The sequence below is a fragment of the Somniosus microcephalus genome, chromosome 10 (genome assembly GCF_052327205.1).
Source record: "Somniosus microcephalus isolate GS21.2 chromosome 10, FLI_Smic_1.0, whole genome shotgun sequence".
Lineage (NCBI taxonomy): Eukaryota > Metazoa > Chordata > Chondrichthyes > Squaliformes > Somniosidae > Somniosus > Somniosus microcephalus.
In genome coordinates this window covers 146082416-146109671 of record NC_140996.1, presented here as the reverse complement: position 1 = coordinate 146109671, position 27256 = coordinate 146082416, and the positions used below count along the sequence as shown (strand labels likewise).

General features: G+C 47.6%; 1 long non-coding RNA gene across 1 annotated transcript; it reads left to right on the top strand.

The window, feature by feature from the left end:
* The first annotated feature begins 1956 nt into the window (after positions 1–1956).
* On the top strand, positions 1957–27256 carry LOC147111734 (uncharacterized). Its single transcript, XR_015079738.1, has 3 exons — positions 1957–2552; positions 26467–26503; positions 27080–27256. It is a non-coding gene; the product is annotated as an uncharacterized LOC147111734 (long non-coding RNA).

Sequence of the window (27256 nt, the reverse complement as noted above, 5' to 3'; positions counted from 1 at the left end):
AACAGGGTCGTCATCTCCACTGGTGACGGGGCCAATCAGCCGGCCTGCCATAATGCGCTCCACACGCTGGTCGAGGTCGGAGAGCTCTTTTACGTCAGGACGGCCTCCCCCGGTGTCAGTTCGTTTCTGCCGGTTGTGCGCCACCTTGGCCTGCAAGAGAAAGGACGGCCTCTAAGTACAGTGTGAAGCCCTGATCTTGTCTGCACTGCCTCCCATGGTCGAATAGCTTGTACAGTGTGAAGCCCTGATCTTGTCTGCAATGCCTCCCATGGTCGAATAGCTTGTACAGTGTGAAGCCCTGATCTTGTCTGCACTGCCTCCCATGGTCGAATAGCTTGTACAGTATGAAGCCCTGATCTTGTCTGCACTGCCTCCCATGGTCGAATAGCTTGTACAGTGTGTAAAGTGCTGAATGTGCAAGTGATTTTCATGCCAGTCCCATAGCTGCTGGATGAGGGCTGGCCATTAGGGCTTTCAGGTCCCTTTGCCCATAAAGTGAGGTGCACATGCAGGGATGAGGAGGACACTGGAAAGGGTACTCACCCTGACAACCCGAGTGAGGTCGTTGAACTTCTTCCGGCATTGCACAGGAGTCCTGGCAACCATGCTGTTGGAAGACACCCTGTTTGAGACCTCCCTCCAGGCTTTCCGGTAGGCGCTGGGCAGCGGCCTCTTGCCACCTTCTGGGAACAGAACATGGCGCCTGCGCTCCACTCCGCCAACCAGCAGCCTCAGGTCACCGTCGCTGAAGTGCTGCGCTCTCTCCCTGGCCTTCTCCATAGCCCTGGGCGTTGTGCAGATGAAGCTGAAGTGGTCAGGCCTAGGTTGAGGGCTGCAGTGTGCAGGGCGTGGCAGGCAAACAAATCCACCCTCCCCCTTTAAGAGCTGACCGGCGCCAGAGTGTCTGCCGTCAATCAACAACTCGCCGCACCTGCGCTGCGCCCGGCCTCGGGGGTATCGCTCAGCACCGCCGGCTTAGCGCCTAAAGATAGTCGTGCATCGCCTGTTTTAGCGCAGTAGCAACCTCTTGGGGCGATGCGACTGAATATCGGCGAAGGTGGCGCGACTTTGCGCCAGGCGCAAACTTTAGCGGCCGCCCGACTTTACCGCCCCAAAAGTGGCTGTACTGAATTTCTAGGCCATTCTGTTTTATTTCAGACCTGTTGCATTTGCAGTCCTTTCTTTTCTCTTTCTCCCATTTCTCTCTTCTTGTTGTTTGTGCACCCCTCTCTCACGTCTTTTCAAACTTTGCACTTTTGTTTTTTATTGTCTTTCCATCAATTCACTGATGATCTTTTATATCATCTAAAAGTTTTACGGTCATCCAGTTTTCGGTTTTTATTTCAGATTTACAGTATTCACTGTTTTTTTTTAATCAGTGCTTGCCGATGAGCACATAGAAACATAGAAGATAGGAGCAGGAGTAGGCCATTCGGCCCCTCGAGCCTGCTCCACCATTTAATGAGATCACGGCACAATTTAAGTTTTTAACTGGAAGCTGAAAGCAGGATTTCCAGTTTATGAACAGAAAGAAGCAGGTTTCTAGTTAGACAATTAAAAAAATGCAATATAAAATAAATTCAGATAAAAATCAGAAAATAAAACATGATCAAAAAATGGTAATTTTTGAGAAAATGGTGGTAGTAATCAAAACGATCTACAAATAGTTATATCCCGTGTTCTTTGATATTTTCAACACCCATGAAGAACAGCCCAGGAGTAATTGCTGTGTTTTTCACAGATGTTAGAGAAATTTATGAGAACATGCAAATAGGATTAGATGCAGATTAGTGAATAATCCAGATTAGTCAACTAAATCCACTTTGGTGAGACTGAGAATTTGTTTAGTATTGAAATGCCAACAATATTATGACATGCTTAATGAATTCTGTGGTTAACCTTTTCAATACTACATTCTGATGCATGGTATCAAATGCATCACTTGATGTCAAAATTGTAAGGTATCTTATGAAAGATCCATTTGCAATTTTGGGGTAATTAAGATTGTCTATTGTCTACGTGCAGTTAATGCACAGCTGCTCACATGGGCTGACAACACTAAGTTCTGAATTATCATTCAAGACCCAAACCAAATGTAAAGGAAAATACTGAATGAAAAATAGGAATAAAGAGGAGTTTTAGATTTTTTTTGCAGCATGAAAGCAAGTTAGAACTAATGTATTTGTAAATATATTCATAAATTATTTATGTATGTGGTCACTGATACATATTCTAGGTGTAAGGTTTTTGGTATACTTGATTTGGTTAAAGCAGTGGTATTTTACTGATGTGGTCTGTGGCTTCATTCCCCCCTCTCCATTGCAGCTGTGTTTGTTATAAGATATATGCTATTTGCATATTCTCTCTTATGAACATACATTTTAAAATGTTTAAATAAAATATATTTTTGATCTTATACTGCTCAATGTGAATTCTAGCAAATTCTGATTCAATTTTTTTTACAGGAGATGACCCATTCATGGCCACCTCCATTGACTGCCATTCACACACCTAGTAAGGGGGAAACAAACACATTTTTATTTCCAGCTAAGGTAATGTAACAGCATTGTAGAAATAATTAATCAGGAATTTGGTTTGTGTGTAGTTATATATACGTCATGCTTAATTTTGTTCTTAATTCCTCTTAAACCAACGCAATTAAAAAGATGCAGCCACAGAAATTAAGTGCAGTACTGGTTAAATATTAATTCCCCTATGCTCACCCCAAAGTTAACAAGGACTGATCATGACACAACTTGGTATATTACTAATGATTACACTTGTACCTTTTTGTACTAAGAGCATAAGAATTAGGAGTAAGAGTAGTCCATACAGCTCTTTGAGCCTGCTCCGCCATTCAATAAGATCATTGCTGAACTTCAACCTCAACTCCACTTTCCCGCCCGATCCCCATATCCCTTGATTCCCCTCGAGTCCAAAAATATATCTAACTCACTTTTGAATATACTCGACGACTCAGCATCCACAGCCCTTTGGGGTAGAGAATTCCAAAGATTCACAACTCTCTGAGTGAAGAAATTCATCATCTCAGTCTTAAATGCCCGACCCCTTATCCTGAGACTATGCCCCCTAGTTCTAGACTCTCCAGCCAGGGGAAACAACCTCTCAGCATCTACCCTGTCAATCCTCCTCAGAATCTTATATGTTTCAATGAGATCACCTCACATTTTTCTAAACTTCAGAGAGTATAGGCCCAACCTACTCAATCTCTCCTCATAGGACAACCCTCTCATTCCAGGGATCAATCTAGTGAACCTTTGTTGCACTGCCTCTAAGGCAAGTATGTCCTTTCTCAGATAAGGAGACCAAAACTGTGCACAGTATTCCAGGTGTGGTCTGACCAAAGCCCTGTACAATTGTAGTAAGACTTCCTTACTCGTGTACTCCAACCCCCTTGCAATAAAGGCCAATTTGCCTTCCTTATTGCTTACTGTACCTGCATGCTAACGTTCTGTGTTTCCTGTACGAGGACACCTAAATCTCTCTGAACACCAACATTTAATAGTTACTCACCATTTAAAAAATATTCTGTTTTTCTATTCTTCCTACCAAAGTGAATAATCTCACATTTCCCCACATTATACTCCATCTGCCACCATATTTCCCATTCACTTAACCTGTCTATATCCCTTTGCAGGCTCTTTGTGTCCTCCTCACAGTTCACTTTCCCACCTAGCTTTGTATCGTCAGCAAACTTGGATACATTGCACTCGGTCCCTTCATCTAAGTTATTGCTACTTCTATGTAGTGAATGTAAGTGTCAGATTAATAATTACATTCAGAGCAATAATTTGGTTTCCGAATAGCAGCATTACAGCATTAACACGCTCACTACCACAATGAGTAGTTGAGGCGAATAGCAAAGATGCATTTATGGGGAAGCAAGATAAACACATGAGGGAGAAAGGAATAGAAGAATGTGTCGATAGAGTGAGATGAAGTAAATAGAGAGGGAGGAGGCTCATGTGGAGTATAAACACTGGCATAGTTTGTCCAAATGGCCTGTTTCTGTGCTGTAAATTCTATGTAACATAGCATAACAGCAAGATTAATTTTCAAAGATTACAGTATTTGCTTAGTAAAGTTGACCCTTTGTAACCTATATAGCAATGTAACGGTTAACAATCGTATGTTTCCTCTAAGGTCATACCATGGAATGTGCTAAAATAAAGACATAGGGGTCTAAATCGGGCGATGTAATACCCATTTTTTAGGCGCTACGCGGCCACATAAGACTCAAAAATGGATTCTGTGATGTGCACGCACATTTCCGATGGGAAGTGCGCAGGATGCCATCTTGGTAAAAAGGTTTTGCGTGCACACCAGCGACCACCAGCAACATGCAGAGCAGCGAGATGACACAAATAAGTGTGCAATGCTGATTTGAAGCCACCGCTGCCATTTTCCAACTCCCCACTCAAGCCAATGTCCTGTCTTAACCTCGCACAGCTGAACATGATGTTAAACGGAATGAAGGACCGCCCATCCCACCTCCCCACCACCAGCGCTATTTAAAGGGATCATGAAGTTGCTGGATTATTTCTTCTGGCTGCTGGTGTAATTGTTTGCGTTTTTGGAGGTTTCCTGTACTTGGCTAAAGTTTGAATGCTCTACAAGGAGTGGTCTGGCTAATCTTGCAGTACTACTTTTTTGTCATATGAAATATTGTGCTGAGAGGAGTTGCTTCGAAACATGAGTGGCCTGGTAGGGCTTCCTCTGGGAATTGAACATGACTGGAGAATGATGGGAGTCCACACAGAGCAGGATAAGCTGCTCGAAGCGGAAGAAAGTGGAGGAGGAAGAGGAGGAAGTGAAAGAGGAAGTGGAGGAAGAGGAAGGGAGACTACAACATAGATGGTCCCTTTCTGCCCAGGCTCTAGATGATCAGATTATTGATGAGCAATACCAGTAACCTCAGCTACACCTCCCCATTCACCAACAGGCCCACGCTCCTTACCTTTCCTCTATAACTGACCATCGCATCATCCTTTTTCTGACAACACAAAAATAAAACATAAGGAGGCTACAAAGGGATATAGATAGGTTAAGTGAGTGGGCAAAGATCTGGCAAATGTGAAGTTGTCCATTTTGGCAGGAAGAATAAAAAAGAAGCACATTATCTAAATGCCGAGAGATTGCAGAGCTCTGAGATGCAGAGAGATCTGGGTGTCCTAGTGCACGAATCGCAAAAGGTTACTATGCAGGTACAGCAAGTAATTAGGAAAGCTAATAGAATGTTATCGTTTATTGCGAGGGGAATTGAATACAAAAGTAGGGAGGTTATGCTTCAGTTATACAGGACATTGGTGAGACCACATCTGGAGTACTGTGTACAGTATTGGTCTCCTTATTTAAGGAAGGATGTAAATGCGTTGGAAGCAGTTCAGAGAAGGTTTACTAGACTAATATCTGGAATGGGCGGGTTGTCTTATGAGGAAAGGTTGGACAGGCTAGGCTTGTATCCGCTGGAGTTTAGAAGAGTAAGAGGTGACTTGATTGAAATGTATAAGATCCTGAGGGGTCTGGACAGGGTGGATGTGGAGAGGATGTTTCCTCTTGTGGGAGAATCTAGAACTAGGGGTCACTGTTATAAAATAAGGGGTCGCCCATTCAATACAGAGATGAGGAGAAATTTTTTCTCACAAAGGGTCGTGAGTCTTTGGAACTCTCTTCCTCAGAGGGCGGTGGAAGCAGAGTCTTTGAATATTTTTAAGGCAGCGGTAGATAGATTCTTGGTAAGCAAGGGGGTGAAAAGTTATCGGGGGTAGGCGGGAATGTGGAGTAATCAGATCAGCTATGATCTTATTGAATGGCAGAGCAGGCTTGAAGGGCCGAGTGGCCTACTCCTGCTCCTAATTCGTATGTTTGTATGTAAAAACCAGCAGGAAGTGCAAATTCAAATCCAATTTTATAAATTCACTCATTAAATAATGCATACAAAACAGAACTAATCGCCCTTGTGCATTCCCTTAGTGCTGGTCTTCCGTGTGCCTAGTGCTCCTACGAAGTGCTTCCCCAGTGACTCCAGCATGGGAGGTGGCAGGTTGCTGACTTTCAATTGAGGAGACTGCAGATGGCCTTGGATGATTACCACAAGCAACTCTGGGCCTAGAGTTCCCGGCTTCAGACTGTAGCATCTTGGTCTGGGCTGCAGCAGTCTGGATTCCAATACAGCAGTCAGAGCTCTGATGGAAGCTGTTTGTCCTGCAATGGAAGCTGTGACATCGGTCATCAGACGCCGCATCATGGTGGGTTCCACAGGTGCGCTGACTGAGGTGACCACCCATTCCATGTTGGAAGGGATGGGCTCCAAGCTCATCGCACACCCCTGTGCCAAGTTGGAGTTGGATTCCTCCATGCTCCTTGACATTGTGCGCAGGCTTTCTGGCAGGCATTCCAGCTCACCAAGCATTTGGTTATGTATGCCCATCAGCCTTCTTCTGTAGCCTGAACCATCAAAGTCCTCATCTGACTCCTCTGCAGCAGAACTAGTGTGCGACCTCTCCAGGGAGCTGGCACCTGCACTATCCTTCCCCCTGCCCTGGCTCCTGCGTATTTGTGCCTGATGTCTCACCATGTGCAAATCCCTCCTTTATACCAGCCTCTAAAATACGTGCAGTGTCAGTATCTGAGCTGGTGGCTGCGAGTGTAAGATTGAGTGACAGTGTCTCTTCACTTTCACTGTCTTCTTCCTCTTCCTCCTCTGACTGGGGAGGTTCCTGTTCTTGACTATCTGAAAATGAAAAAGGAACAAGGATTGGGTTGTAGTGAGGGGAGAGGAGAAAGTAAGAAGTGCATGTTTACACCATCTGCAGCTTGTGAGTCAGAAGAGATTGTGGAATGAAGGAGAAGTGGGAAGCTAGAAGGACGATTAGTTATACAGATACCCTCATCATCAAACCCTCCAGCACAATCAGTGGCCACAACCTCAGCTCTGCCCTTTCCCATGATAGCCAGCACTGTCTCCTCAATCGGGGTTAAAACATGCAGGTCTGCTTGTCCTCCTCCAGTTCTTTTCTGCTGCCTCCTGTTATGTGCCACCTTCTCCAGCAAGAAAGAGGGAAGTGTATCAGTGAGTGTCCTGCAATATGTTTGGGTGATGTGGCTGTTATGGTTGAATAGCTACCAGTATGTGCAAACTGTGAGTTGTGGGTGTGAGGCTTACAACAGTGCTAAGTGTGTGAGGGTGAGGTAAACTGTATGAATTGAATGGTTGCGTACTGATTGATAGAGATTGTTGGTATATGGGTGATGGGGGTGTAGTGAATTGAGCGTTGGATGAGACTAGTGGTTCAGTTGGAAGGATATGCCATTTGAAGATGAACTTACTCACCTTGACAACTTGTGTTACTTGTGTTAAATCATTAAACTTCTTCCTGCACTGCATCCATGTTCTTGGAGCTATAATCATAGCATTGACCTCCGTTGCTACTTCTTCTTACTGTCTCAAGGGTCACGTGACCCCTGCAGATACAAGATGTCCCTCCTTCTCTCCATATCTTGCACCAAGGCCTCCAGTGCATTATCAGAAAATCTTGGTGCTCGCTCTCTCGCAGGTTGAGCCATCTTGACAAAATTCTTCAAAATCAATTTACTTCCTGCAGCCACAATGCACCTCTCCTTTAAGAGGTGCAGGCTACCCTTAAGTAGCACTAGCCACTTGCAATATCGTGCCCCGTGCTGATGCGTGCAGCCAATGAACAGCGCAAGTAGCACTGGCTGCATACAGCAATAATGGAAATCAGCAGATAGTGTGAATATAACATTCTACCTGCAGTGCAATGAACAGGCACAGGTTATCATGCATCATGATCCCCGCGCTCGTTTTCAGGTCTTATCCAATTTAACCCCCACTCTTATGTAATAATTAGTTGTAATATATAAGCTATCCGCTAGTGGAGTTTGATGGACTCAAATGTATATCAGCATTGCCCAGAACTGTTCAACACTGCAAGATTCAAAACATATTAATCACCTATGACTGTTAAATAGCACCCTCAATAACTGAGAAACAATGCAGCTGACAGTAAAGCAGGAAAAGGTACTGCCACGCAAACATCAGATTCTGTTTAATATTATGCCTGGCCCAGCCCAGATTGATTAGCATAGAAACAAGTGTACATTTACACCCTTTAAGATGAAGTTGATATTATTACAGAGGTGAGACAAATCAAAGTACTGGAGGCATATAGTTCAGTTACATAGCTGCAAATATGAACTTTTCCTGCACCACAAGCTGGACTGGTGTTGGAGGGAGACTAAGGAAGAAAATTATGTGGTCAGTCTTTTTACAAGTATATAAATGAGCTCTTACCTTTTGTTACATCTGTGCTTATATTATAGTCACAGCCTGATAGGAAGCTTCATATGATTATCACTGCCAAGAAGCTTAAATTCTATGATGAGCTGTTGCAGCTCAGTGGGGAAAAGCAAGTTCTGTGTATCATTATTGCTGGTTACAAGCTTAATTCCATATGACGAATAATACATTTAATTACCCATTCACCCTTTTTTAAGCTTCCTTGGAGATTTAGTGCAAGGCCTGGGTAATGTAATGCACACATACTAATATTACTACTCCCACAATTTCAAACAAGTATTGTACAAAGCAAATTGAAATTCAGAGATATAGGAAATTACAAGTCCGACTTAAATATCTTGATATTTTGATTAATAGTAGATAAACTTGCAGAAAATAATATGACTACTATTAATGTTTAAAATTAATAAAGATTCAAAACAAAATGAAGAAATAACAGAGGAAAATGTGAATTAAATGGGTGATTAAAAATAGGATGTGTGTCTGGCTTTGAACAATGTATGTGAATCACTGGGTTATGCATCCCTTGTTTAGGGCAGCCTTAGCAACTATTTTAGCTCTCAACTGAGATGACCTTAGGAAGGAACTTAGTCTGCAAAATTCTGCTCCATAGCACCCGTTATTTGGGCGCTACAAGTGCTGTTTTGATTCCAAAATGGCGTCCGTGGCGAGCAGGTGCACACTTCTAGTGTGGGCCGCGTCGGACACCATTTTGGGTAGGGCGTTAGCAGGGGTGCTGGGAGCATGCACTGGAAGTATGCAGAGTAGGCAGATTGTGACGTCAATCAGCTTGTAATGCTGATTTGATGCCAGCGCTGCCATTTTGGAGCTCAACGCTCCAGCCAGGGCCCTCTCTTAAGCTCGCACAGTTGAACATGTGTTCATAAGATCATAAGAACTTAAGATCATAAGAACATAAGAATTAGGAGCAGGAGTAGTTCATACAGCCTTTTGAACCTGCTCAGCCATTCAAAAACATCATGGCTAATCTTTGACCTCAACTCCACTTTCCCGCCTGACCCCCATATCCCTTGATTCCCCTAGAGTCCAAAAATATATCTATCTCAGCCTTGAATATACTTAATGACTCAGCATCCACAGCTCTTTGGGGTAGAGAATTTCAAAGAGTCAGAACCCTCTGAGTGAAGAAATTCCTCATCATCTCATTCTTAAATGGCCAACCCCTTATCCTGAGACTATGCGCCCTAGTTCTAGACTCTCCAGCCAGGGGAAACAACCTGTCAGCATCTACCCTGTCAATCCCCCTCAGAATCTTATATGTTTCAATGCAATCACCTCTCATTCTTCTAAACTCCAGAGAGTATAGGTCCAATCTACTCAACCCTCTCATCCCAGGGACCAATCTAGTGAACCTTTGTTGCACCGCCTCTAAGGCAAGTATGTCCTTTCTCAGATAAGGAGACCAAAACTGTGCACAGTACTCCAGGTGTGGTCTCACCAGAGCCCTGTACAATTGTAGTAAGGCTTCCTTACTCTTGTACTCCAACCCTCTTGCAATAAAGGCCAACATGCCATTTGCCTTCTTAATTGCTTGCTGTACCTGCATGCTAACTTTCTGTGTTTCCTGTACGAGGACACCTAAATCTCTCTGAACACCAACATTTAATAGTTTCTCACCATTTAAAAAATATTCTGTTTTTCTATTCTTCCTACCAAAGCGAATAACCTCACATTTTCCTCCATCTGCCACCTTATTGCCCACTCACTTAACCTGCCTATATCCCTTTGCAGGCTCTTTGTGTCCTCCTCACAGCTTACATTTCCACCTAGCTTTGTATCGTCAGCAAACTTGGATACATTGCACTCTGTCCCTTCATCTAAATCATTAATATAGATTGTAAATAGCTGAGGCCCAAGCACTGATCCTTGTGGCACCCCACTAGTTACAGCCTGCCAGCCGGAAAATGACCCATTTATCTCTACTCTCTGTTTTCTGTCCATTAACCATTCCTCTATCCATGCTAATATATTATGCCCAACTCCATGAGCCCTTAGCTTGCATAGCAACCTTTTATGTGGCACTGTATTGAATGCCTTTTGGAAATCCAAATATACTACATCCACTGGTTCCCCTTTATCTACCCTGCTAGTTATATACTCAAAAAAGTCTAATAAATTTGTTAAACACAATTTTCCTTTCATAAAACCATGTTGACTCTGCCTAATCATATTATGATTTTCTAAGTGCCCTGTTACCACTTCGTTAATAATGGATTCCAGCATTTTCCCAACAACTGATGTCAGGCTAACTGGCCTGTAGTTCCCTGTTTTCTCTCTCCCTCCTTTCTTGAATAGCGAGGTTACATTTGCTACCTTCCAGTTTGATGGGACCGTTCTAGAATCTAGGGAATTTTGGAAGATCGCAACCAATGCATCCACTATCTCTGCAACCACCTCTTTTAGAACCCTAGGATGTAGGCCATCAGGTCATAGGGATTTGTAGGCTTTTAGTCCCATTAGTTTCTCAAGTACTTTTTCCTCTACTGATATTAATTACATTAAGTTCCTCACTCTTATTAGCCCCTAGGTCTCCCACTATTTTTGGCATGCTTTTTGTGTCTTCTACTGTGAAGACAGATACAAAATATTTGTTTAAAGTCTCTGCCATTTCCTAATTCCCCATTATAATTTCACCTGCCTCAGCCTCTAAAGGGCCAACGCTTACTTTTGCTATGCTTTTTTTATGTACTTGTAGAAGCTCTTATAATCTGTTTTTATATTTCTTGCTAGTTTACTCTCATATTCTATTTTCTCCCTTTTTATCAATTTTTTGGTCATCCTTTGCTGGTTTCTAAAGCTCTCCCAATCCTCAGGATTACTACTATTCTTTGCAACATAATAGGCCTCTTTTGTTTTAATCTAATACTATCCGTAACTTCTTTAGTTAGCCATGGATGGGTCACTTTTCCTGTGGAGCTTTTATTTCTCAATTAAATGTATATTCATTGAGAATTTTGGAATATTTCTTTAAATGTTTGCCACTGCTTATCTACCATCATACCTTTCAATCTAATTTCCCAATCTACCTTAGCTAACTTGCCCCTCATACCTATGTAATTGGCTTTATTTAAGTTTAAGACTCTCGTTTCTGACTGAAGTATTTCACTCTCAAGCTCAATGTGAAATGTTATCATATTATGATCACTCTTCCCCAGAGGATCCTTTATTATGAGATTACTAATTAACCCTGTCTCATTACACAATACAAGATCTAAAACAACCTGTTCTCTGGTTGGTTCCATGAAGTATTGTTCTAGGAAACTATCTTGAATGCATTCCATGAACTCGTCTTCCAGACTACCCCTACCTTTGCCAATTTGATTTGCCCAGTCTATATGAAGATTAAGGTCCCCCATGATTATTTTATTACCTTTGTTACAAGCTCCTGTTATTTGTTGATTAATACTCTGCCCAACGGTATAACTACTGTTTGGGGGCCTACAAACTACTCCCACTAGTGTTTTCTGCCTCTTATTATTTCTTATCTCCACCCATACTGATTATACTTCCTGATCTTCCGAGCCAAGATCCTTTCTCACTACTGTCCTTATGTCATCCCTTATTATCAGGACTTCCCCCTCTCCTTTTCCATTCTGCCTGTCTTTTCTAAACATACTAAACATCTAAACATTTAGTTCCCAACCTTGGTCACCTTACAACCAGGTCTCTGTAATGGCTATTAGATCAAAGTCATTATTTTTATTTGTGCCACTAATTCATTTATCTTGTTACGAATGCTTTGTGCATTCAGATAAAGAGCCTTTAATTTTAACTTTTTACCATTATTCCCCGCTTTCACCTTATTCGCTGATACACTTTTACTTTTAAACTCTCTGGGGGAAAAATTCAGTTGGTTTGCACCTCCCGTTAGCGCCTTAAGCGGACACTAATCGGGCGCAAAGCAACTAGCGCCCATGCGCGGGGATGTTTGCGCCGCTCACAAAATTAACTAGACCTTTTGCAGTGGCGCTAAACACTACCGCCATGATCTCCTGCGCCGGCAGATCGTGACATCAGTCAACTGTGCAATGCCCCGGTAGCGCCCCGGACCGGATATTGAGTGGCGCCCCCTGCCTTACCACCTGCCGCTAGCAATGACAGGTTGAGGGGAGCGTTTTGCAGTCAGGAAGGGACTGGGGGAGCGCTATTTAAAGGCGACCGCTTCCTGCCTTTTTTTGTTGGTGACATTTTTGCACCATGCATTCTGAGAGAGAGAGAGAGAGAGAGACTTCTGGAGAGATTCAACGCTGTGTGAAGGAGTTTTGGGTACTGAGCAGCACTTTGCAGGTTCATTTTGATTTGCCCTTCCTTGTATCAATTTAGAATAGATTGTGGGGGCTGTACTCTGAGCTCTTTCCCTAGGCCTCTCCATTATTCTTGCCAGCAGATTTGATGTACAGGTCTCTCCAGGCTGAGATTCAAGGCTGCAATGAGCAGGATGTGGATGGAGAGCAAGAACAACCCTCCCCTTTAAGAAGTGGCCGGCGCCAGTGTGTCTGTGTTCCATTGCTGACTGACATCACATGAGCTTCACCAGCGCTCTGAGGTAGCGCCTCGGTCCTCGGCCATTGCGCCTTAAGAGAGGTGTATAGCGCCTAATTTAGCGCTCCAATCAACTCCGGGGGCGATAAAAGCCAAGTTTGCAGTCAGAGGCGATAATTAGCACCAGGCGCTAAACTTTGCGCACGGCTGATAATCGCGCCCCAAACGGGGCGAAACTGAATTTTTCCCCCTCTGTCCCTTCCTGTCACACACTGCTTACCTTTACCCAAAACACTACACTGCTCTATTGCCTTGACTTTTCTCTTTAGATTTCTAAATTTCCCCTCACCTGACCCCTCCCCCACTTTTTAGTTTAAAGCCCTATCTACAGCCCTAGTTATTTGATTTGCCAGGCCAGTGCAGAGTTTATTACCTTTGAGGTTCTGCTTTTTAATTTGGATCCTAGCTCCTCAAACTCTCTCAGCAGAACCTCATTCCTAGTTTTACCTATGTCATTGGTTCCAGCCACGAGGAGATATCCTTAACCCTGGCACCAGGCAGGCAATACTGCCTTTGGAACTCCCGGTCATGGCTGCAGAGAACAGTATCTATCCCCCTGACTATACTGTCCCCTATCACTACAATATTCCTTTTCATTCCCTCCACTTGAATGGCCTCCTGCACCATGGTGCCGTGGTCAGTTTGCTCATCCATCCTGCAGGCTTTTCCCTCATCCACACAGGCAGCAAGAGCCTCATACCTGTTGGACAAGGGCAAAGGCTGAGGCTCCTCCAGCACTGAACCTAGGGACCCCTTACCTGCAGCAGGAATAAAGGGATCATCAACTACTTACAAGTTAGTTGCTGATTGATTTCTTTAGCTCTTTCTGCCTTTGTAGTAGTGTTTGGTGGTTTTTAGAGTTATTTAAAGTTGCTAAAGTCTACAGGGCGTGGTGTGGCAGGTGCTGAAGGATTTTGTCTTGACTGATTTTTTAATTCATTCCTGGGATGTGGACGTCATTGGCAAAGCCAGCATAATTGCCCATCCCTAATTGCCCTTGAGATGGTGGTGGTGAGCCACCTTCTTGAACCGCTGCAGTCCGCGTGTTGAAGGTACTCTCACAGTGCTGTTAGAGAGGGAGTTCCAGGATTTTGACCCAACGACTATGAAGGAACGGCGATATATTTCCAAGTCAGGTTGGAGAGGAACTTTAAGTAATGCATGGTGTGGAGATGCCGGAGTTGGACTGGGGTGGACAAATGTAAGAAGTCACACAACACCAGGTTATAGTCCAACAGCTTTATTTGAAATCACAAGCTTTCGGAGCGCTGCTCCTTCGTCAGGTGAAGTGGAGAAATGCATAAAGACACAGCTTATATAGTCAGAGAATAATGTCAGATGTTTACAGGTAATCTTGCCAACTGCCATTTATCACACCTCGGCAGAGAGAGGTGTGAATGGTGTCCAAACAGGTCAGTCAGGAAAACATTACATCAAAGAACAATGAGGTGTGGTCACAAGGGGCAGTTGGCAAGATTACCTGTAAACATCTGACATTATTCTCTGACCATATAAGCTGTGTCTTTATGCATTTCTCCACTTCACCTGACGAAGGAGCAGCGCTCCGAAAGCTTGTGATTTCAAATAAAGCTGTTGGACTATAACCTGGTGTTGTGTGACTTCTTACATTAAGTAATGCAGGCTAGCTTTAAGTGGTGCTAGCCTCGCACAATCTTGGGCCCCCTGCTGAAGCATGCAGCCACTCAACAGCATGTTTAACATAGGACTGCACGCCTCAGCAGGGGGCCCAAGATCAAGGTGGGGAATGAGATAAAAAATTTTGGTGAGGCCTACTGCCTCTTCACCACTTTGACCAGGATTTCCCTCCCTCCACCATCACCACTGGGACAGCTGCTGGCTGCTCCTTCCCCACCAACTACATACAAATGGTGAAAGGAGGGCGGGTCGGGGCCCAGGTCACTGGATGATTTCCCTCCCACCCATCCCACTTACTGCAGCTTCCTGTAGAAGGTGACAGTAGGCCCCAGGAAGCAGCAGTAAATGCCCTGAGTCTCTCCCAATGGAGGGAAAGGGCCTTGTAGTGGACTCTTCTCCATCAAATCTGACCGCAAAAGCTTACCTGCTGAAGACCTTGATCTTAGCCTAAGCCTTCAGTCGAACATGCACTCCGATCTCTGGCTTGCCTCTACCTCGTTAAGGTTTCTCTGCTGCCTCTTCTGGTGTTACAACAGTGTCCCCATTACAACACCATTAAGACTTTCTGTCCTCGCGCTGGCAGACTCCCTCTTGGCAACTGAAATCTCGCCAGGAGCCTACCATGCAATTTGAATGACCTCTGACCTCGGGAAATGCATTGGGGTTGAGCCGGATCTGGAGAGGTGGCTGGCTGAGTTACAGACTGTGGCAAGTGCAATGGCGGAGTGGCAGTGGGGGGAGCAGGAATGCTGTCATCCTGAGAGAGGACAGACCTTCCTGCTTGACCAACACACTGCCACTCCCCCGGGGCAGAACCACAGCATCTGGAGCAATCTGCTCGAGCACAGATAGCTGGCTTGCTGCGGCACCGTCAGATCCCTGGTGGACAGTGGTCGCCCCAGCGACGATGGCAGCAGTCAGCGCTTGCGTGGCATCAATCTGAGACTGCATCAGGGCAGTGAGAGATTGGATGGCACCAACCAATGACTCGATTACTGCACGAAGCCGTTGCGTTGCCTCAGCCTGGGCTGCAATAGATGCTGCCACCTCACTCATTACACGCGGCATGGGGTCTGGATCCCCACGGTCTCTCTGCAAATAAACCATCCTCTGCAACAAGGCAAGGATGGGATCAAGGGTTTGCGCACAGATGACAGTTGTGCTGGCGGCGGACTCCTCCACGCTCCTAGCCAGTGCATCCATGCTCTCGGGCACCCTTGCCATTGCACCCATGAGCTCAGTATGCATGCTCATTGCCTGAGTATTCATCGCTGCGATAGAGGTCCTCATCTGAGTCCTGTGCAGCAGAACTCGTGCGCGCACTCACCCTCCCCTGCTCCCCTCCAGTGACCACGTGGCCCAAGTATCTGATGTGTCGCCCTCAGTGTTGCTGATCCTCTCCCATGTCGCTTCCACTTGGAGGCTGAGGGACAGGCTCTTCAGATGGTGGCTCACTATCTGAAAGCAGGAAGGCACAAGAGTGGCTTTATTGTGAGGGAAGTGGTGTAGGAAGGGAGTAAGAAATGGAGACAGTATACTTAGATGGAAAGTGGGAAGGGCTCGTGTTGTGAGGGGGAAGTGGTATGAGAGAGGAGAGAGAGATGAGGAACATACCGTTGCTGTCCCCAAGAGGGTCGACTTCTCCGACTGCCACAGCGCCAACAACATAGCTTGCGATTAGTCTGTGCACTCACTCCTCCAGCTGTGTGAGGGGGTGCAGCTTCGCCTGACCGCCTCCCGTGCATTGTTGCTCCCTCCTGTTATGAGAAAGCTTGGCCTGCAAGAAAAAGGACAGCGTGTGAGTGAGTGTGCAGTCATGTGTTTGGCAGATTTGCCTACTATAGTTGAATAGCCGCTAATGTCTGCAAGGTGTGAGATGTGGTTGTGACTTTTAGTAGATGGGCATAGTTGTTGGGTGAGCGTTGGGGATTGTCGGTTTATACCGTCTGTGCACAGAGTGAGGTTCAGATGGTGGCATTGTGGTAAACCACTGTTTGTATTCCTGTTTGTCCTGTTTGTATTCCACTGTGTACATGCCTGGACATGCCTCGGCTGACTCCTCCCACAGGTCCTAGTATAAAGGTGACTGCTCCCCAGCCCTTAGTATCATGGACCGGTCGACCACGCGAGGCAGACCTCCATTCTGTTGTTAATAAAAGCCTTTGGTTACTCTTCTAACTCTCAGTCTTTTATGAGTAATTGATAGCGCATCAATTTTATTAACAACATTTTTATAATGGAGAAGATCCTCACACCAGCATGCCTGGACTTAGATCATCGGGAGGCGGACTCATCCACCAAGTTTACTCACTGGCTTAAGTGTTTCGAAAAATTCCTGACCGCCTCCGAAGCAATCAAATCGGACGAGGACAAACTGGATGTCCTGACCTCCAAAGTGAACCACCGAGTGTACTCGGTCATCCAAGACGCGACCTTGTACGCGGACGCTATCAAGCTCCTCAAGGACCAGTACACGCGCCCAGTGAACGAAGTGTACGCCAGGCACCTCCTGGGGAGTCGTAAACAACAACCTGGGGAATCGACCGTGGAATACCTTCAGGCACTGTCTGTGCTTGGCCGGGCCTGTGGTTGTAAGGATGTAAAGGCCGCCGTGTACACAGAGGAACTTATCCGGGACGCTTTTGTAGCGGGCCACAGATCCAATTACACCCGACAGCGACTGTTGGAGCAGAGTAACCTCGACCTCAACAAGGCCTCTGAACTCGCACTATCGTTGGATGCAGCCTACCAGGGCATGGATGCCTACTCCTCTGCACCGTGGACGCCGCGGGGAATGACAGCCTGGGACACGGTAGGACCGCCTCATAGCGCCGTGCCACCCCAGCCACACCCCAACAACGGCCCAACTACCGCAGCAGTGTCCCAAGGCCAGACAGCAGTGCCCCAAGGCCAGAAATGCTACTTCTGTGGCCAGGCAAAACACCCCAGAGCGTGCTGCCCGGCGAAAAACGCGATCTGCTCGGGCTGCGGGAAGAAGGGACACTACGCTAGCGTCTGCAGGGCCAAAGCCACCCCGAACCCCAGCAGCGCCGCGTGTGGGCCATGCGGGCCGCCATCTTGGACCTCCCCGGCCATGTGCGAATCACCGGTACAGCAGCCATTTTGGACGCCTCCAGCCACATGGGGATCATGGACGCCGCCATCTTGGACGACAGCCGGGACGCAGCAGGCCCCCGACACCACCTCATCTGATACCCGCAGCGACACACCGACCCCTACGCTGGCCTCCGTTACACTGGACCAAGCGAGACCGCACCAACTGGCCAGTTCCACAATGGACATTAAGGTAAATGGTCACGATACAATCTGCCTTTTTGACTCTGGGAGCACGGAGAGCTTCATCCACCCCGACACGGTGCGGCGTTGCTCTCTCCCAGTCCTGCCTGCGCAACAGCGGATTTCTATGGCCTTCGAGTCCCAGTCGGCGGACATCGGCGGCTACTGCGTGGTGACACTCGTAGTAGACGGGACCGTGTACGATCATTTTAAACTTCTGGTCCTGCCTGACCTCTGCGCTGCCGTCCTGCTGGGGTTAGATTTTCAGTGCCACCTTAAAAGTGTTACGATGGCGTACGGTGGACCCCTACCCCCACTCACAGTCCGCAGCCAGCAGCTTCCAAACTGCCCGCCGCGCACCAGGTGCAACCTCTCCACACTCAGAGTCACCCCCCCCCAACTGTTTGCTAACCTCACCCCCGACTGTAAGCCCATCGCCACAAAGAGCAGGCGATACAGTGCCGGGGACAGGGTTTTCATTAAAACCGAAGTGGAGCGGCTCCTGAAAGAAGGGATTATTGAGGGCAGCACCAGCCCCTGGCGAGCCCAGGTTGTGGTCGTTAAGACCGGCGAGAAGCAGCGCCTGGTCATCGACTACAGCCAGACAATAAATCGCTACACCCTGCTGGACGCCTACCCACTCCCCCGTATAGCTGATATGGTCAACCAGATCGCGCAGTACCGCGTCTTCTCGACCATTGACCTGAAATCAGCGTACCACCAGCTCCCCATCCGCCCTGAGGACCGCCAGTACACTGCCTTTGAGGCAAACGGCCGCCTCTATCACTTCCTTAGGGTTCCCTTTGGCGTCACCAACGGGGTCTCCGTCTTCCAAAGGGAGATGGACCGGATGGTAGATCAAAATGCGTTGCAGGCCACTTTCCCATATCTGGACAATGTGACCATCTGCGGCCGTGACTTGCAGGACCATGACGCAAACCTCGAAAAATTCCTCCGCACCGCCCAACTCCTAAACCTGACATATAACAAGGAGAAGTGCATATTCCGCACAAACCGCCTCGCCATCCTTGGCTGTGTTGTGGAACACGGAGTCATCGGCCCCGACCCCGACCGGATGCGTCCCCTTATGGAACTTCCACTGCCCCACTGCCTCAAGGCCCTGAAGAGGTGCCTAGGGTTTTTCTCCTATTACGCCCAGTGGGTCCCCTACTATGCGGACAAGGCCCGTCCGCTGATCAAGTCCACCTCTTTTCCCTTGACGGCAGAGGCCCGCTTAGCCTTCCACCGTATCAAGGAGGACATTGCCAAAGCCACCATGCACGCAGTGGACGAATCCATCCCCTTCCAGGTGGAAAGCGACGCGTCTGACTTTGCCCTGGCCGCTACCCTCAATCAGGCGGGGAGACCCGTGGCCTTCTTTTCATGAACCCTCCAAGGCCCGGAGACCAGACACTCCGCTGTTGAGAAGGAGGCCCAGGCGATTGTGGAGGTTGTGTGTCATTGGAGGCACTACCTGGCCGGAAAACGATTTACCCTGCTCACTGACCAGCGTTCAGTTGCTTTTATGTTTAACAACAAGCAGAGGGGCAAAATCAAAAAACGACAAGATCTTGAGGTGGAGAATCGAACTTTCCACCTACAACTACGAGATCTTGTACCGGCCCGGGAAGCTAAATGAACCCCCGGATGCGCTATCGCGTGGCACCTGCGCCAGCGCGCAGATCGATAGACTGCGGGCCCTCCACAATGACCTCTGCCACCCGGGGGTCACCAGGTTCTTCCACTTCATCAAGGCCCGCAACCTGCCTTACTCTATTGAGGAGGTCAGGACCATGACCAGGAACTGCCAAGTCTGCGCTGAGTGCAAACCGCACTTTTATAGACCAGACAGGGCCCACCTGATAAAAGCCACTCGCCCCTTCGAGCGCCTGAGCGTCGATTTTAAAGGGCCTCTCCCCTCCTCCGACCGCAATGTGTACTTCCTCAATATTATTGATGAGTACTCCCGTTTCCCGTTCGCCTTCCCCTGCCCGGACATGACCAGTGCCACGGTCATTAAATGTCTGAACAACCTCTTCACCCTGTTCGGCTTCCCCAGCTATATCCATAGCGACCGGGGCTCATCGTTTATGAGCGACGAACTCCGTCAGTACCTGCTAACTAGGGGTATTGCCACAAGCAGGACCACCAGTTACAACCCCCGGGGGAACGGACAGGTGGAAAGAGAAAATGCGACAGTTTGGAAGGCCGTCCTGCTAGCCTTAAAGTCTAGGGGCCTTCCAACCTCCCGCTGGCAGGATGTGCTCCCCGATGCGCTCCACTCTATTCGGTCACTGCTCTGCACTGCCACTAACGCCACCCCTCATGAGAAAATGTTTGTCTTCCCAAGGAAGTCCACATCGGGGACATCGCTACCGCCATGGCTGACGTCCCCAGGGCCGGTCCTACTGAGAAGACACGTGAGGACCCATAAAACGGACCCCCTGGTCGAGAGGGTCGACCTCCTCCACGCCAACCCCCAGTATGCTTACATCGCATACCCGGACGGGCGGGAGGACACAGTCTCCATAAGAGACCTTGCACCCTCGGGGGCCGCAGTAACCCACTACCCACTACCACCCCCCCCCCACGATCCGATATCCAGCCCCAGCAGACGGCAGGCCTGGGCCCCGCGACCCGCTCGACATCTACGAGGACGACACGCCTGTGCCACAGCCTACGCTGGACTCGACGCCGGAAACTTCACTACCCCTGCCGTCGCCACGCAGATCACAGCGGCAGACAAGACCTCCGGAGAGACTCCAATACACTAACTTTTAATACACTTCACCCCGCCGGACTCAATTTTAAACAAGGGGTGAAGTGGTAAACCACTGTTTGTATTCCTGTTTGTCCTGTTTGTATTCCACTGTGTACATGCCTGGACATGCCTCGGCTGACTCCTCCCACAGGTCCTAGTATAAAGGTGACTGCTTCCCAGCCCTTAGTATCATGGACCGGTCGACCACGCGAGGCAGACCTCCATTCTGTTGTTAATAAAAGCCTTTGGTTACTCTTCTAACTCTCAGTCTTTCAGCTTCGCCTGACCGCCTCCCGTGCATTGTTGCTCCCTCCTGTTATGAGAAAGCTTGGCCTGCAAGAAAAAGGACAGCGTGTGAGTGAGTGTGCAGTCATGTGTTTGGCAGATTTGCCTACTATAGTTGAATAGCCGCTAATGTCTGCAAGGTGTGAGATGTGGTTGTGACTTTTAGTAGATGGGCATAGTTGTTGGGTGAGCGTTGGGGATTGTCGGTTTATACCGTCTGTGCACAGAGTGAGGTTCAGATGGTGGCATGTAGAGGTATTTCAAGCATCTACTCACCTTGACCACCCGAGTGAAGTCATTGAACTTCTTGCAGCACTGGGTATGAGTCCTTTGGACCAGGCTTCTGGTGGAGACGTAATGGGCCACCTCCCTCCACACCCTTGTGAACTCTCAGGGCAATGGCCTCCTACCAGTGTCTGGGAACTGCACTGCCCATCGGCATTCCACTGTGACAAACAGAGCCTCCAATGCCTGGTCGCTAAACCGGCGAGCTCTCCCCCTGGGCCTCTGAGCAGCCATGATATTCATCTTTCAAGATTTGCACCTCCTTGCCGGCCCAGGTCAAAAGCAGCAATGATCAGGGTGAGGCTGTGCTGCATCATTGACCCTCCCCTTTAAGAACTGGAAGGCGCCAGTCTATCTGAGGACTAGGTAATTGACATCACCTGAGCTTGAGTAGCGCACTGAGGTAGCACCCCGTTCCCTGTTGTTAGCGTCCTAAGAGAAGTGTGCAGTGTTTGATTTAGCACTCCAATCACCTCCAGGGGCACTGGAGACGAATTTTGCGGTCGCCGGCGATAATTTGCATCGGGCGCTAAATTTTGCGCCCGGCCGATGTTGCGCCCCAAAATGGTCGAAACCGAATTTTCCCCCCTTAGTTTTTCCAACCATCAATAAAACGCAAATTTACTTTCAAAATTCAACTCATCTATATATATATAAAAGGATTGTTCTGTCTGTCTGTCTGTCTGTCTGTTCTTCGGTGTGTCTGTCCGGCTATACACTCTAAAGCTATAGAGCGTACCTACACGTGCGTTACATCAAAAGAAAGCTTATGATTCCGGAACGGTCATAAGCGTATTTACGTTTCAGCGAGACAAAAATTGTGCCCGCGGTATCCAAAAAACGTTCAAAATTCCGCTCATTATCCGCTCATTAGCATAGAGTGACATTAAGGTCGACCAATCGTACGGTCGAGCGACCCGACGGTCGACCAATCGCTGCATGGCGGGGGCGGGTTTGTCGCGCGTGCGGGCGGGCTCTCCTAGAGTTGAGCGACAGGACGATTGACCAATCATACGCTTCGGTGACATGACGGTCGGGCGTGTGTGGGCGGGCCTAATCGTTTTGAACCGAGGTGAGTGTCAGCCATCTTGATTCCATTCTTTTTCCCGCTTTCTGCGTTTTTCTTTTCAAACCTACATTTCCAGCAAAAAAAAATTGCTTTTATTAAATTGTTTTTTAAAAAACTTCATTCATTTGTAAATATTTTCTCTAACCTGATGATTCTTTTTCCTACCTTTCCCCGTTTTTGTAAGGCCTCAGAACCTAGGCCTCAAAGCCTGGGCCTCTCCTGCCCAGCCACGCCTGAGCTAGGTAATTGTCCCACGGCTTCTGCTAAGCTCCTCCCCCCCCGCCCCCGTCACTTTACCCGGGGCAACGGCGTCGGCCACGAGGGTCACGGGACATACACAGGGTGCACGCGCAGCAGGAGCAACTGAGACGCGGTGTCTCTCTCTGTTCCCCGCTCGGCTCAGGCGGGGGGGGGGCTCGGAGAGCGGGGCTCTCGGGAGTGCGGACCTCGGGCGGGGCTTGGAGAGCGGGAAGGGTTACCCCGGCAACCGGGCCCGCCGGCCGTCTCTCACACCCGCAATCGGCGGTCTTGAAGCCAGCTCAGGAGGGCGGGGCCATGTCAGTGCGTGGGGCGGCACGGAGCTCCACGGAGCCATCGCCGGAGCTGGGCTCGGGTGCTTTCTGGCCTGCGGCCGAACGGCGGCTGCGGACCTCGAGCTGACCGGGGCGCTGGACTCAGCTAGGCCATGTCTTTGCGGGTGTTTGCCTCGGCCAACGGCATCAGGGTGACGGCCGAGGCCGCCAAAAGCGTCCAAGCGAACGCGTTCATTCAGGTGCCGAGGCCTGGGCCCCGGGGCGGAAAGAGGGATTGGAGCGGGGGATGAGGGCTCGGGCAGGGGAGGGAGGAGGGAGAGGGAGGAGGGAGAGGGGGGAGAGAGAGAGGGGAGAGAGAGGAGGGAGACAGAGGGAGGAGGAGGGGAGAGGGGGGAGGGGAGGAGGAGGAGAGGGAGGAAGGGGGTAGGGAGGAGGTGAGAGGGAGGAGGAGGGGGAGAGGGAGGAGGGGGAGGGGAGAGGGAGGGAGGAGGGGGGAAGAGGGAGCAGGGGGGAAAGAGGGGCGAGGGAGGGAGGAGAGGGGAAGAGGGAGGAGGGGGGGAAAGAGGGAGGGGGAAGAGGGAGGAGGGGGAAGAGGTAGGAGGGGGGGAAGAGGTAGGAGGGGGAGGGGGAAGAGGTAGGAGGGGGATGGGGGGAAGAGGTAGGAGGGGGGAAGAGGTAGGAGGGGGGAAGAGGTCGGAGGGGGAGGGGGGAAGAGGTAGGAGGGGGGAGGGGGGAAGAGGTAGGAGGGGGAGGGGGAAGAGGTAGGAGGGGGAGGGGGGAAGAGGTAGGAGGGGGAGGGGGAAGAGGTAGGAGGGGAGGGGGGAAGAGGTAGGAGGGGAGGGGGGGAAGAGGTAGGAGGGGGAGGGGGAAGAGGTAGGAGGGGGAGGGGGGAAGAGGTAGGAGGGGAGGGGGAAGAGGTAGGAGGGGGAGGGGGGAAGAGGTAGGAGGGGGAGGGGGGAAGATGTAGGAGGGGGAGGGGGAAGAGGTAGGAGGGGGAGGGGGGGAAGAGGTAGGAGGGGGAGGGGGAAGAGGTAGGGGGGAAGAGGTAGGAGGGGGAGGGGGGAAAAGGTAGGAGGGGGAAGAGGTAGGAGGGGGGAAGAGGTAGGAGGGGGAGGGAGAAGAGGTAAGAGGGGGAAGGGGGAAGAGGTAGGGGGGAAGAGGTAGGAGGGGGAAGAGGTAGGAGGGGGAGGAGGTAGGAGGGGGAGGGGGGGAATAGGTAGGAGGGGAGGGGGGCAGAGGTAGGAGGGGGAGGGGGGAAGAGGTAGGAGGGGGAGGGGGGGAAGAGGTAGGAGGGGGAGGGGGGAAGAGGTAGGAGGGGGAGGGGGGGAAGAGGTAGGAGGGAGTTGGTGTTTCATCAATTAGGGGCATTTCGTAATTAAGAAAAAGTCACAGAAACGGATACAGATTTATTGGCATCATTCGAACATCCAGCAAAGATTCAGCATCAAACTATGTCTGAGTTTCTGCTTCACACAGGCGGTCAGAAGCTGCAACGTAAGACTTCAAGCATTACTAACTACACCCTGGATCCCAAATATTAACCAGAATTATATTCAATGTTAGAAGTATTTTAAACTACATAAAATTTAAATGTGGAACAAGTAACAACATTTTGAAATTATTAAATCGCAGATTAAAAGCCTTAAGAAAGTGACTCCTGATTCCTCCGGTCAGAGGGTAGCTGGCTTCATTGTCCTATAACACAGTCATCACAATATAACCCACGGTCACCGCGGCTAGGCTCTAAGTCCAAGCCCTTCCCCGCGGTCTCAACCGTCCCGCCGACCTCACAAAATGGCAGCCGCCCTTCACCCACCGGGCTCTGAGTCCAGCCCCTTCCCTCACTCTCACCTTCCCTCTCTCTCTCTGTCTCTCTCTCCTTCCCTCTCCCTCTGTCTCTCTCTCCTTCCCTCTCTCTCTTTCTCTCCTTCCCCCCTCTCTCTCTCTCCTTCCCCCCAGTCTCTCGCTCTCTCCTTCCCCCCAGTCTCTCTCTCGCTCTCTTCCTTCCCCCAAGTCTCTCTCTCTCTCTCTCCTACCCCCCAGTCGCTCTCTCTCTTCCCCCCAGTCGCTCTCTCTCTTCCCCCCAGTCGCTCTCTCTCTCTCTTCCAACAACATGCCCTCGAAAAAGCCTCAGCACCGCCGGGCACTCCAGCTAGTTTTAAATAAAGAGCTCAAATTGGGATGAGAAGAGACACTGAGATAGAATTTCAACTTGTCAGTCGGTATAAAACTGGCATTGGATTTCCAAAGGGACGGTCGTGCTTGACAAACCTCATAGAATTCTTTGAAGAGGCAATAGACATGGTAGATACGAGCAATGCAGTGGGTGTAGATTTAGAACAGTGGACAGGATAAACCTCTTCACACAGAAAGTTGTGAGGCTGTGGAATTCAATTCAAGGGTTATTAGTTGAGGAATAAACTATATCAACATTCAAAATTAGATTGGATAGGTGGATGAAGCAAAAGGGGATACGGGCAGGTAATTGGAATTGGGACTGTTTGCTTGTATGGAGGGTAAACAACGGCATGGATTGCTGGTGCCAGATGACCTATTTCCTTGTTGTAATTTTTATGTATTATTGTATATTGTCACCCTTTTTGAATATGAGCACCATATTAGACAGTTTCCAATCTTCTGCTACCTCCTCAATTCTAATACGGGTAATTTTAACTTTTGCCAATAGTATAAAACAGGTGATATCGGATCACTGCCTGTTATACACCTCGTCCGAATTTCCTTTCCATTGATGTTACCACCTAGTCTTACTGGTCCATTTGTTTTCTGCTTCCATGTTATTTTACCTGATTGCTGAAACTTCACACTGTTTATAGACTTTGCAGAATCAAGCAGTGAAGCATTGACCCTTTACACTTTACCTTGTTACCAATTTAATCAGCTCTCGATGGAGTCTGCGGTCCTTATTTTGAATTCTTTGGTGTCTCTGTGGCCCAATGTTTATTGATGATTTTGAAACTTTGCAGAAACCTTCTGGAGCAGCTACAATGCCGGTGGACCAGGTCCAAGACCAGGCTTTTGGGAAAGGCTGAGAATAAAGACACAAAAAAAATTCAATTGACAAATATTATCATGTTATGCAGTTTTTAAAATTTTTTAATTTAATTTAAAACTCTATTTTGAACATTAGTCACTGAGAAAAATGCGGCCGATGGGTTTTTTTTTCAAAAAGCATTTGAATAATGCAATTGGTTCATCAACAAACTATGAAAAGCAAACATTTGATATGTTGATAGGGTGAAATGAAGTAAGGTGGAAAGAGGCTTGTACGGAGCATAATCACTGGTATAGATCTGTTGGCCTGATTGGCCTGTTTCTGTGCTGTAAACTCTATGTAATTCTATGTAATTTACATAAGGAAAAGCTGTTATAAAATATTTACAGGCAGCTTATTGACATAAAAGCATTACCAAAAGTTATGATAACAGGAAGTAAGGTTTGTGAACAGGAAGTGTGCAATTCTTAATATCTAACATGTAAAATTCTTAATAAAAATATGGACATAATAGGAGTTCTGAGGGTGAGAGCACAACCTTTAATTAAAACTTGTGCTATTTTCTGGATATGTTACTTTAACCTAATGTGCAGTTTGAAAAAAAAATTGTGTTGTGGCCCATATTTTCACATTTTCTACAATACTGTATTGTTTTTGTTTCAGGACTTGCAGCATGTTGGTACTGGAAACAATCATCAAAGTAAGTATCTTATTCCATTTTTAACACAGTATAAGATTGTTTTCAAACTTATTATAGAAAATGATCTGCTAACTGATCTGTAACGTGTAGATAATGCAGCATAACAAATTACGTAGTGAAGTTTATCTTTGACATTTTCAGATTTCAATTTTTGTATCATTATATAACAATGCATTAATATGTTGCATTTTAGTTATATGTAAAACTTGCATTGCTTTGAAAAAAAATTTCAGAACTTCTCAGTTGCTTTTTGAAAAGAGAATTAACATGAACAAAATCTGATTCTGTGCAAGGAATCTAGAGACCAAACTTTTTTTTATAAATAATACTCATCTTTTAATCCAAGAATGTGAGAATAAAACCTCTCCTGACATGATTAAGTTCTGGTTGTATCTTTTTGTGCATAAATGCTTATCAAAGATTCTATAAACTTTAAATACATTAACATTAATAAAGTTATATTTTTGGTTAAGTGTTAATAAATTCATTTTTGTTAAGCAAATAAGATATTGCTAACTGAAGGTTGCATTGTTTTCACTGTTAGTGTTACACTAATTCTCAAATACATTTTCTCAGCACAGCGATGTAATATTCATGCAAAGAATCAATCAGACAGCTCACTGCAGAAATTGTAAGTTTCATAAAACTACTGTTAGATCTTGAGCTGTGTAATTATGCTAACATTAGAAATTAAAGGGAATGTAAGTCTAGGGGGAATGTCTTTTGCTCAAAATTACTTGTATAGAAGAATAT